Source organism: Ciconia boyciana, chromosome 15 (assembly GCF_034638445.1).
Source record: "Ciconia boyciana chromosome 15, ASM3463844v1, whole genome shotgun sequence".
Taxonomy (NCBI): domain Eukaryota; kingdom Metazoa; phylum Chordata; class Aves; order Ciconiiformes; family Ciconiidae; genus Ciconia; species Ciconia boyciana.
In genome coordinates, this window is record NC_132948.1 from 13,214,538 (window position 1) to 13,226,542 (window position 12,005).

At 38.8% G+C, this 12,005-nt stretch overlaps 1 long non-coding RNA gene across 1 annotated transcript in view; it reads right to left on the reverse strand.

The window, feature by feature from the left end:
* LOC140659855 (uncharacterized) overlaps positions 1 to 11,452 on the reverse strand; it is a 76,417-nt gene extending 64,965 nt beyond the window's left edge. The window contains exons 1-3 of the long non-coding RNA XR_012045249.1: positions 10,614 to 11,452; positions 10,059 to 10,105; positions 9,492 to 9,604 (exon numbers count right to left, since the gene is read on the reverse strand). This is a non-coding gene — a long non-coding RNA (uncharacterized lncRNA). The remainder of the gene's footprint in view (positions 1 to 9,491; positions 9,605 to 10,058; positions 10,106 to 10,613) is intronic.
* Positions 11,453 to 12,005: the final 553 nt, after the last annotated feature.

A 12,005-nucleotide genomic window follows, 5' to 3' on the forward strand; every position in this document is an offset into this window, starting at 1 on the left:
CTGATGTTGGAAGGGGGATGAAAAGATTATCATTTTCTGTGTCTTGTGAAATGATCAGGTCTCAGAGAAAGAATAAACTTACCAGACTTCAAAAAAAGTGGTTAGAGCAGATTATCACACATGAGAAAGGCACAGAGTGGAGCAATTTCTGGCATTACATTTCTAGCAGCCTGAATTTTAAGACTCATAATAGAAAAAAGTCTTCCTTTGGGATAACAAAACCTATTCTTTTGCTGAGCATAAACGTTTGAAAAACACTAATAAAATTAGCAATAAAATCACCAAAGAAGTGAACTTTGGGGAAGTTATATCAAGAACAGGTTGCTGTCGGGAGAAAGGAAAGTGCTTCTTCCCTAGCCTGCCATGACAGAAGCATCTCAGGAGAAAGTCAGCCTTAAATAATCCTGCTCAGAGTACGCATTTGGGAAAGGTTTGTGTAGTCAGATCCTGTCTAACATCAAAACTCTGTGCAGTGGTTTCTTAGATAAAGTATTTCTGCAGATGACTATCCATTTGAGAACACAATGGTATTGGCTTCTTGCAGTTGTAAAACACTGTGTTAGACCTTCTCAAGCTTCTTATTGCCGTAAGAGTGCCCACGGAAAACAAGGAAAACACCACTGAAGTGCTCCAAGTGAGTATTTCTGACATGGTTGAAAGTCTCAGTTTCTTTTAATAAGTACTGGGTTTTTTTTCCAAAAACCAGCAGTAACTTGGTAGGAACAAGAGAGTCACCTATAGATTTTTTGTAGTTGTGAGGACTAACACTGCAAACGAAGCACTCCATTCCTAGAACACATTCCAAAAACACACTGACATTTTGCAGATACAATTAGGCCAGTAATTAATTAATGTAGCATGATCCAGAAACAAATCTTATAAAGACAGCAGGTTGTCAGGAGTCACCCAGATAATAAACAACCAAAAAAGCGAGAAGTGTCTGTGCCCTGCTGCAGTACAAAGATGATCCCATTCCGTCTCTGTTAAATCATGTAGCTTTTTCAAGCACAGTAAATTTGGGTTCCTTCAGCTTTGCTAAGAAGACTCTAGGTCTGACAGCATTAAGGTCTTTTTCCAGTGTGGGTTCACTGCTGCCTGAGCTCAAAATGCAGATTTTTCCCTTTGGAGGCATTCTAGGGTTTCTCTAATCCTGATGTCCTGTTTACACAAATTGATATAAACTTACATTTGAGACATCTACTCTGCTGTCAAAATTCTCCCACAAAGGTTTTCAAAGCTTTTTAGTCAGCCTCTGTGTTTGAAAAGAAAATATTTTTTAGGTCTTCAGCTTAACGTTTGCATCTTGCTTAAAGTTTGCATCTAGTAGTTCTGTGCTGTGCCTGGTTCGTGCCTCTAACCCTCAGTTCAATGATCAAGACTGTCAGATGTTCATTTATCTCAAACTTCGTCTGTTCCCTAGTCTCCACACTCAAACAGAAGTTCAGTGATCAATTTTCGCAAGTCACACACAGGTGATTATTAACACAGTGTAATCCCTGACAGCCTTCCTCTAGCACTCCTTGTCAAGGCCCTTTAAATCTGCTCTCAGATTATGAGAAAAGACCAGAAATTCAAGGAAGTAAGTGCCCTTCATTCTCCTGTTGCTAGCAAGGCAGTCGCACCCTCATGTACATGCAGGTACACACCCATACATGCTATTTAAAATTAAAAGCTTTTCATTGATCCACTTCTTGGCAGAAGAGTACACGTATGATTCACATAGCTGTATTATTGTCCGTCTTGCTCAACAAAATACCACTAGTCTTTTGAAGACTACCATCTCATCTGCTGGCAAGCGTGAGTTCCCAGGAAATGCAACAGGGAAAGAGTAACAAACTGCACTGAAAAGATAGAAAAAAATGAGGACTCTTCAGCAGTGGCAGCTTCCTGCATGACAGGTAATTTAAGAAGCCTTGATAATAAAGAGCAATGCAACCCAAGCCAAAATGCTGGAAAACAAGTGGAACAGTGGCTACAGAGGAAAACTTAAAAAGGAACAAAATCCACATTTTGGTTTTACAGCAGCATAGTCCCCACTATCTACCCATCAGTGCTTGCATCCCTAAAGAAGAGACAGACCCTCTTGAAATTATTGGGATCATGTATTCCTCACACTGAGTACGTGTCATTGGAAGAGATGTATGGATTCACCAGATCATTCAGATTAGAAGGGACCTCAGGAAGTCATCAGTCCAACGTCCTGCTCAACACAGGGTTGCTATGAAGTCAGACCAGGTTACTCAAGGCTTAAGCCAAATCCTTGGGCTGGGTATTGTATGCCTTTCAGATTTTTTTATCTGTTATAATCTTCTGAATATACTTCCCCTTCCAGAAACTGAATTTATGGAAACCGCATGAAGTGAAGCTTGAAGAAATCAACTGGTCTGTAAAGTGCCCTGGAAAATTTTCAGTTTGCTATGAAATATCAACCCTGAGCCTCAGGGGAGAGTTCATTACTCCAGATTTTAGGGATCATTATGCGTGTCTGATTCTATTTTTTCTTGCTTTTATCATTAGGACAAAGATATAAAGTAGTTTCACAATATAGTGTGTTATGTGTGTAATTAATGTTCTCATTTCAGTGTGCATGTTATTGTTGTGCATCCTAACATGAGTTCCCATCACCAAAATATTGCTGCTTATGCCATAATTAGATCTCTAAGACATTAAGTCTATTTCCCAAGACATATCAAACACCTATATGATGTTATTGTTTTATTTTCCTTTGAAACATGAACCAGCTGTCTGATCCAATATTTCAAACCCTTAAGTTCTTAAACAGAAGCCACCAAGGTATTGAACGTAAATTACTTCTGCTGGAAGGAACTTCAGGAATGACTGACTGCTGAGCAGCATTTATTTCCTTTCCATGTTAACACATTTAGGTGTGCTCTCCTTCAGTCTGACACCTATTTAACATGATAAGATATGACCAAGATTTTGCAGATCAGAACAGAAGCAATACAACGATAATTACCAAGTCTTTCTGCCTCAGGTCCACAGCAGTAGAAAACCCTTGGGATTACTGAAGAAGTTAACACAAAGTGATCTTTAACACATATATTGCTTGTAAAGTTTTTCTTTGACCCATCAGATTATTCAAGAACCACAATGTCAGTACAATCAAGTTATTCTGAGATACAATTTAATGCCTTCAGCACGAGTGTACTCCCATGCAAAATGTGAATGAATAAAGATTTCGGATTACAAATAGTAGCAAGTCAAGAAGAAAACATTACTAAAAGTCTCATCTTACTACTGGATCAGCACAGGCACACAGACATGCCTAAGCAGCTGTACTGATATATGGATCATTTTGGTGGCATACAGGCAGATACTAGGCTGAGATCTTTGTCTTTGAAGTTTTCCTACATGATAAAGCCTACAAAAATAGGAAAAACATCACAAGGTTTGGCTTGCTTGTATGCTGAGACCTCAGCTTATCATGCTGATCAATATTGTCTCCTTACTATATGTGCTTTCCTTTTATGTCAAAACTGCACACAGTACGGAGATGGCAAACACACCTTGTCTGTGTGTCTTTACTAATCGTAGCAGATTTTATTAACTTATGCAGCACTATGAAGCATTTGTTTTGACTTCTCCTGTGCAGGCAAGTCATATTAACTGAAATGTCTTATGCAGTTCAGACTTTCGACTAACAAAACCATTGCATTAGGCAGAGAGGCAACTTTATGAAGCATCAAGAGATCTTGGAGCAGTTTGCTTCCAGATTTGGTAGCTCAGGTTTTTCCCCTCAGACCAGTGATGTTCTGAGCCTTGCACATAGAATTATTCGTTATGAAAAGCAGCATCAAAAAAAGAAAGAAGCTGTGGGAATTGACATCAATAGAGGAAGACAGCACAACAGGCACAACTTTGAAAAAAAGTCAATGAATTTTAGAATAATAAATTCTAATATAGGATGTCTCATCACTTAATTAGCATTTTCTACTCAGATGTGTCTCAGATTGAAGTATTTGAAATAAATCATTGGATCCAAGCCTTTAAATACAGGTATCTTTTCCAACTTCATCCACCTTCAGAAATTGATGTTACCTCAACCATATATAGCAGAGGCTAAGGTGTTTAAGCACACTTCATTGAACAGTGGCAGTGAGCTTTTTTTTATTTCGGGTTCAAGTTTTAGATATTGCCATTATGGAAACACTAACAATTTCTACCCAGCAGATCCACCATGAAGGGACAACAGCTCTACTAGCTTCCCATGTCCCTCGTTTGATCCCAGCCAATGTGTGAATGAGAAGGACAAGAGTTTTGCAAGGGATGACGGCAAGTTGTACTAGAGAAAAAACACATGAAGAAAGTGGCAAATTACATATGGCTTTACACTGACTGATTTGAAGGCACAGTGCAGCACACTTTGAAAGTACCAGCTGCTGAGTATAAAACACTTGACACTGCTGAGACATTTGGAAGCCAAACATCGAACACTGGAAGAGAAACTTAAAGGGTTTTCATCCAAGAAAATTTGAAGCCTTAGCGGGAAGAATTAACTGGATTTGATTACTCAAACTGGCAATATCAATATGAAGAAACTTCAGCCTTCTTATTTGGCATCTCTGTGAATCATGCAGCCTTACAAAAGACAGTACTGTTGGAGGTCTGTGCATAATAGTCAGCTTCAAGATGCAGAGAGCCATAAGCAACAGCATGCAGTATATTGTCCCACTGTGCCATCTGGCACTGGGTTAATGTGTCTATCAGGGACTGCTTTCACACTCCTGACAAGCTATTACTCAGCTACATAACTAATAGGCCAATTGTAGTCTGCTTTGACTTGTAAGCTGTCTGCCCCAAAGTTACCATTTTTTAAAGTTATATTCTGACTCAAATAAATGTTTATTTCAAGAAGCATTTTTCAAATATTTTAGACTTACAAATTTTGCTGCAGTAAGATCTAATAAAAAAGGATGTATGAAATATCACAGTTAGAGCAGCTGCTTATTAAGGACCTCACACAAACTTTTACTCCTAAGTCCATATGATTACATCGTTTCATGCACATCAAAGGCTTGATAGCAACATTTCTGCCTACAGGTTTGTTAGGCAAATTGTCCATGTACTGTTTGTTTTTGCAGTCCAGGCAGACTCCATCAGCAATTCCAAATGTAAACCTTTCAGGAGACAACTTCTTTCCTCTTCACCCACACACAAAGGTGCAGAGATGTTGATTTCTATTTGACAACAATCAACATTACAGCTCAACCTAGTCAAACTTTAAGTTAATTTACAATCAAACCTAAGCAAATCACAATTGTATTCATGGCTCACATCCTACAATATGGGACTGAACATTCTGCTTTCCATTATGGATCAACAAAACCCCTAGTGACGTGAATGGCAGTCTAGCAAGGAGATGACTCGCTGCACAGATGGATTAATAGACTTAAGAAATTGCTATTTGTGAACATTCACAGGAATTAGAAAGTAATTGTGAGGCAAACAACAACTAAAAAATCAAAACTAAAAGACAGTAAAGCATACTCCAATCTGTTCACAAATAGTATGCCAACAAAGGGGGAAAAAATAATTTTTGGTGGTTTGTTTTATCTTTTTACACATTCCTGTGTCTCTTCTTACCGATTAAAGGAACCAATGAACTAAGTTTATTGACATTCAACCACCAGCATTAAACACAAAACAAGATCACCACCCAGTATAGCCCCTGGCATGAGAGGCTTAAGAGCTCTTCTGATGTCTCCTACCTATGAAACTTTTCAACATCTTTTCTTGAATGACTAATCTTTGCTAAAACATTTAAAAATTAAGTGCAAATAAAATGAAAATCTTCAAAAAATACTCTGTAGAACAGAAGATCACAAAACTTTAAAGAAGCTAATAAACAATACAAACTGCTGCTGCTCCACCTTTTTCTTCTAGGAATGAGTAGCAGTCCACCCAGTCCAAATCTTTAGTAATTACTTCCACACAGGAGTGCAGTATTGATTTCTCTAAAGCACACAGAGGGCCAGGAGTGCTTTAGCATCATTTGAGAAGCCTCAAAAAAGCAGTGGCTACTAAAGAACAACATTTACTTCATTTGCAAAAAAACTGAATTGCCAGAACCATGAAGTTTGCAAGTAAGCCTTTCCCTATCTTCTACATTCATTTTATCATATAAAATGACAGCCATTAATAATCTGTATTTCCTTCTTGTTATTAGTAATACATATGGCCTCACAATCCATCAAAGCTAATGAATCTGTCTTGGGTTCTTTAAGCATGCTACTATTATAAATAAACAACAGTGGCTTTAACAGGGTTACACAAGGGCAGACTTTGACCTTTTGATACTTGTATATTCCCAATGATGTAATGTACAAAAAAAAAAAAAAAGCAGAAAGCATTTATTTCTTTGTGTATCAAGTGGGGTTCTCTTCAAGCAGCAGATCAATGATCATCAAGGTTTAGTTAGGAATGCTATCACACTGTTAGACAAATGGTACCACTCATAGGAAAAATAAGTTTATTTTCTGCACGCAGTAAACCTTCTCAGCTACGACCTTCTCTTCTTTTGCAGAGAGGATTCCTCTTAATGGCTAAGAGGAGATTAAATACAATTGGCCAGACTGTAACACAGGCTTGGCTGCTTTGTTGCACAAAGAATTTAGTGTAAAACCTCCCTGCCATAAGACAGATACACTATCAACTTTGAAGGTTGCTCTTAAACACATCAGTGCTGTCTACAAAGTACCAGTTCATTTTGATTACTTTATCTGCAAGACAGAACATTACTTAAAAACAAAACCAAAACACATCCAGTGATGCTATGCTTTGCAAACAAAACCACAACACATTCCTTATGGAAATTGTATCATGGGTTTCCACAGTAACAACAAAAGCAAATCCATTATGAAAGCTGAATGTAAAGAATTTGGTTAATTATAAACTGATTATATTTTAAGACTATTTCATTTTCTCTACGAATCTTTTATACAGTAACAGAAATTGCTTGTTGCACACTTTAACTGAAAATGTCTCATACACAAGCACTTTTTTTTGGAAAAACTGTAAGAAAACAAAGCTACTGCTATAAGAGAATTCAAGAGCAAACCCAACATTGATTGTTAGTGCTACTCCTAAGGTTTAATTTACCCTTTTCAAGCACACAGTAATAAAATGCCTTATAAAATACAACAGTGAAGATGGTTTGGAATAAAGAAAAGAGAAAGCAAAGGGAAGGGAAAAGGGACAAGCTTTGTGTATTGTTTTCTATTTATATTTAAGTACATCTTTGCTTCCTACAACCACACTCAAGAAAGGAGTCCTCTGGCCTAAAGAGAGTAACCAAAGCAATTAGTCACAGAAATTGGCAGGCTGTGAAATACACATACAAACCCAAAACAAAACAAAAGAAAAAAACCCTACCAAAGGATACATGACATATCTGTGTAACTTGCCAGAACAAGTAAGGTGGTCGATAGATGTTGTCTATTTAGACTTCAGTAAAGCCTTTGACATGGTTTCCCACAGCATTCTCCTGGAGAAACTGGCTGCTCATGGGTGGGTGTACTCTTTGCTGGGCAAAGAACTGGCTGGATGGCCGGGCCCAAAGAGTGGTGGTGAATGGAGTTAAATCCAGCTGGCGGCCGGTCACAAGCAGTGTTCCCCAGGGCTCTGTGTTGGGGCCACTCCTGTTTAATGTCTTTATCAATGATCTGGACGAAGGGATCGAGTGCACCCTCAGTCAGTTTGCAGATGACACCAAGTTGTGCGGGAGTGTTGATCTGCTGGAGGGTAGGAAGGCTCTGCAGAGGGACCTGGACAGGCTGGATCCATGGGCTGGGGCCAATTGTATGGGGTTCAACAAGGCTCAGTGCCAGGTCCTGCACTTGGGCCACAGCAACCCCATACAACGTTACAGCTCAGGGAAGAGTGGCTGGAAAGCTGCCTGGTGGAAAAGGACCTGGGGGTGTTGGTCGATAGATGGCTGCGTATAAGCCAGCAGTGTGCCCAGGTGGCCAAGAAGGCCAATGGCATCCTGGCTTGGATCAGAAATAGCGTGGCCAGCAGGACTAGGGCAGTGACCGTGCCCCTGTACTCGGCACTGGTGAGGCTGCACCTCGAATACCGTGTTCAGTGTTGGGCCCCTCACTCCCAGAGAGACATTGAAGGGCTGGAGCGTGTCCAGAGAAGGGCAACGGAGCTGGGGAAGGGTCTGGAGCACGAGGCTGATGGGGAGCGGCTGAGGGACCTGGGGTTGTTTAGCTTGGAGAAAAGGAGGCTGAGGGGAGACCTCATCGCTCTCTACAACTGCCTGAAAGGAGGCTGGAGAGAGGTGGGGTCGGTCTCTTCTCCCAGGTAACAAGTGATAGGACAAGAGGAAATGGTCTCAAGTTGTGTCAGGGGAGGTTTAGAGTGGATATTAGGAAATTTTACTTCACTGAAAGGGTTGTCCAGCATTGGAACAGGCTGCCCAGGGAAGGGGTTGAGTCGCCATCCCTGGGGGTATTTAAAAGCCGTTTGGATGAGGTGCTTAGGGACAGGGTGTAGTGGTGGGCTTGGCTGTGTTAGGTTTACAGTTGGACTCGATGATCTTAAAGGTCTTTTCCAACCTATATGATTCTGTGATTCTGTGATAAAAACACTGTGCTAAAAAGAAGAGAGGGGTTTTAACCTCCTTTTTTTTTTAAGAGAGAGGTAAATAGAATCTTTATACAATTCATACAAGAGGCAAATAACTCTCTGGATATAAAGTGAGCAACTAAGCTATGAATTACACCAAGCTTATAATTAAAAAGAGCTGGAAATCCTTAACCACTACTCTGCACCCAGTCATTAATGCAGCCAGTTACACACCCATAAATTGTTTACCTAGCTACCATTATACAGCAATTCTGTATTTAAAATGTGATTCCAATTCAGTTGCATTGGAATTAACGTATGTTTTATATGTGGATGCTACAGTAATGGCAGAAGTAACAATAAAATCTGCTCAAAAAGTCATGCTAATTTAGAGAATATCTTCTTTAAGAGAATAATTATGTACAATTTCAGCGTTCAAGGAAGCCTCGCAGGTTCTGTGCATCCTTCCCTAAAGAACAGCTCTTTTGTTACAAGACACCACTGGGACAGAATAAAGAAGTCTGACGGCAGTGTAGGTTCATGCCAAGTTCCATAATGAACAAATGATGACCAAGGAAAAAAAAAACCTAAGATCTTGGCTCCAGCCTGACTAAGCAGAGCATTTTCTACAAAAATAACAAACTTACTTCAATAGTTTGAGAGTGCTAATGTCAAGATTAATATAGGGATACGCAAGCTTTCTATTTTTACTATAAAAAACATTGTGCTTGTGTTGATCCACAAAACCCTTTATGGTAGCTCTCTCATATACAGTTTTGTCCCCTTATAACCAATACAGAAGACTACAAGCCTGTTCTGTGAATTTATACCAAATCCCACTCCCAAATTATAGCTTCTTAATTACTGAAAAATTACATGTGTTTCTGTACTGAACTGCTTACCCATCCTGTGCTTTGTTTTCTGCAGGGTCTCTACCTCCAGAGCTTCAGATTTCCATGTCCTTGGAATAACATTTGATGCATTCTTTTGGTATGCTGAAAACTGCTTTATATCGCTGAAATGTGATATAAATTGTATTTTTCTTTAGAATCAGCACAACACACTTTTCTTTAAAACCTATTTCAGAACTAAAAAATAATGTGTTGTTATAAGCTTTTAGCTAAAGATAAACTGCAAAACAATACTATATGACTACACTTCCATTCAGAGTCGTATCAGCCTAGAAAGGAAATACTTGCTCTATTCTTGCTTTCTTACCTATAGCAAAATGAAAATAGAAAAAGTGAGAGGGAGAGAGATTAATTTTGTAAATTTTTTCCTTTTATAGCTAGCCACTCTTCATCACAGCCAGGACAGCTGGAACTAATCAAGGGTCTGAATGAAATAACATGGGCATTCTACCATATAAAGACCTTAAAACAGAAGCTTATAGTAATTTCAGGGTATTTTTTTCTTATTAGTAGATCTTAAAGTTGGATGTGTCTTTAAATGTGGTAAAAAAAGCATACCCTATATTATGATTAGCACCAAGTTTCCTTCCCAATGATGACGTACACTAAAAAACACAAAAAAATTGAAAAAGTTTACTTTTTTACACATACTAGGAAAAAAGAATATTAACTGTCTAAAGGGAGGGATACAGGCTTTTTTATTACAATGCTAATTCGTAATTCACGATGACATGCTTTCTTAAATACATTAAAGATCCCTGTATGTACTCTGCTCATGTTCCTACTTCTTTTCCTCAGGTACACAATAACATAAAAATAACTGTTGTGCTGTAGTCCTGCTCTTCCAGAAACCTCTCTTAATCTCTATTCTGTTTACAGGCTAATTACATGTGAACAAATAGCCTAGAACACCACATGCTGTAATGAATAGCAAGATGCTGCCCCAGGCCTCCAGTTTCATTTTGTCCCGCTTCTCAAAAATAACCCCCTTCTCACATGGTTCCCCTTTTCCATTTCTTTACATTATTTTCAAACCACCAAACTAACACAAATTAGTTTTTAAAGTCTTATCCCCTCCGGTTCTTAATAATTCAGTGGGAACATTATCAACACCTGGTGCTTCATTGTTCCTGGGTGTTCTGGTCGCCTCTTGGTTCTTCTACAAATGGCTCAGCTGGCTGGAAAATTGCTGTTTGTTTGCCTTTATCCATTTCACCATTAAAGAGATCATTAAAATACTCCCTCCATCTTTCTGTAATTGCATTCTTTGTAACCAAGGGTTTTGTTCTGTATCTGACTCATGCACAGTTCGCATCCTTGTCTCAAATGCTGATATCCCAGTAAAATGGTCTGAAGTGATCTTATTACACTGCCACTTCAACTGCACAGAGCCATTTTTGTGCCATACCATCTTTTTGCTGAATCATTTGCATTACCAGAAAACTTATGGAAGTCACAAAATCCTTGCCACATATCAATGTTCAGTTGCTTGCTTACACTCCCCATCAAAAACTGCTTATTTTTTTCCTGGAGTTCTTTCTATTGTTTTCTCCTGCTCTTTTATCTACTCCAAATGTTTCCCAGCTGGTATAAAATTGTTGCACAATGTTCAAGCGTGTTCCCACCTGTCTCCTTGGTGTTCAGGTCTGTATTTTGTTTCTCAAAGGCGAGTGTTACACTTAGAAATTCTCTCTTCATTAAAACAACTCAAGAACTACTCTCTTCATTAAAACAACTCGGTCATTATTTTTATAAAACAGTAAGATACGTCTGAAGCATCTACCTTTAGCAGATTTGTTCACTGATAGCTTTGAAGTATCAGATAATTACTGGCAACTTCCACATATTCATTGTGAAGGAGACAGATGTTAACTTTAGTAGATTTTTAACCATCTTTTCTAGAGCACGGAATGGCAACTGTATATGCATCACAATTACCTAAAAGCAGCATTATAAAGTTTACTCAGATTTTGTAGTTCACTTTGAAAGATACTGTGGAAACCCCATGTATTACTGTTTTCAATTTCATAACTCCAGATGAATAAAGAAGCATCCAAGGAAGTTTCTAGATTCCTCTTTCAGTAAGTTTACATGGTAGCAGGTATTTCTAAATGCTGGCACAAGCTATCCATCCCTCTTCCAGTGCTCGTGCAGTGCTTTTCTCACACTATTTTATATATTTCATTCCTTTGTGTACAATGATGCCAGTAAGTCATTCACACAGGAAAACCCCAGCAGTTCTGCCGATATTCACGGGCATCCAGAATCTCTCCTAACAAAGGCTGTGAATTAACTTCCACTGTGGATTCCAAAACATGACGTGCTTCATTACTAGATTTTATTATAACACACGCAAAACGTGCTTCTTCATCCTCTTTGAAGAGCAACAAAAGTAAGTATCCTGAGGTAAAAAATATTGACAATTTCAGCCCAGATTACAGAATTTTAGCAAAACCAGCCTAATTTATCAATTTCTTTGAAAAATCTTCCTAGGCGCCACGGCCC